The sequence below is a fragment of the Rhincodon typus genome, unplaced genomic scaffold (assembly GCF_021869965.1).
Source record: "Rhincodon typus isolate 14 unplaced genomic scaffold, sRhiTyp1.1 hic_rhity00000075, whole genome shotgun sequence".
In the NCBI taxonomy this organism is placed as follows: domain Eukaryota; kingdom Metazoa; phylum Chordata; class Chondrichthyes; order Orectolobiformes; family Rhincodontidae; genus Rhincodon; species Rhincodon typus.
In genome coordinates this window covers 131,136-132,275 of record NW_025965713.1, presented here as the reverse complement: position 1 = coordinate 132,275, position 1,140 = coordinate 131,136, and positions in this window count along the sequence as shown.

Here is a 1,140-nt window from a genome sequence, read left to right as displayed (position 1 = left end):
GAGGCCAGGTCATTGAGTACATGTAAGACTGAGATAGATAGGTTCTTGATTGTCAAGGGCATCAAGGGTTACAGGGAGAAAGGGGGAGAATGGGGTTGAGGAACTTATCAGCCATGATTGAATGGCGGAGCAGACTCGATGGCCTGAATGGCCTAATTTCTGCTCCAATGTCTTATGGTCTTATGGTCTTATGGTCTTATAGCTTGCCTTTCTCATCTCCTTTAAACTTACCTATGTCCCTTAGTAATTGACATTTCTACACTGGGAAAAGACCCTGACAATCCTCTACATCTTTTAAATGAGAGCTTTTATCTGGACCTGAATCAATGTATCTTCAGAGCACATGAATAGAGGCTGCAGAGTTTTAGATGAGTTCAAACTAAGCTTAAGTGGATGAAAATGGAAGGCTGAGCAGGAGATCATAGAATTGATCAGAATGATTTGCTGCATGAAACCCCTCAGATCTTTGGACATTCTATAGCTATCAGCTGGAGCAGTGAGATTGTGCATTAAGAAATGGATTCAAATGTCACTCTATCGTGAAATCTGATCACAGGGGTGAGAAAGTCAAAAGAAACAACTTTAAGGGAAGCATTGACTTCCATATGAATTGATGTTAAATTCAGAGTTTGGTTCCTGCAGACACTTTTCTTGCTTGGAATAAGCATTGCATAGATACTGTACACATGCAGTAGTGTATGTTCCTAGCTGAAATAGCTTGCATAATAAAATAATTCATTAATTGTAAAGAAGCATGGCACAGTTTAGTAGTATAGGACAGGAGGTAGGCCAGGGATCAAAGCGAGGGAGTGAAAGCATGAGGAAAGTTCTTGAGAGTAGGAAGGCCACATAATAAGTCTGCATGAAACAATTTTAAGCTGAAATTCACCACTTTAAACTCACATGTTAGCCTTATTTTATTGACAACTTTAAAACAAAATGACTTTAAATGAAGAGATAGTAGGAACTGCAGATGCTGGAGAATCTGAGATAACAAGGTGTAGAGCTGGATGAACACAGCAGGCCAAGCAGCATCAGAGGAGCAGGAAGGCTGACGTTTTTCTGAAGAAGGGTCTAGGCCCAAAACGTCAGTCTTCCTGCTCCTCTGATGCTGCTTGGCCTGCTGTGTTCATCCAGCTC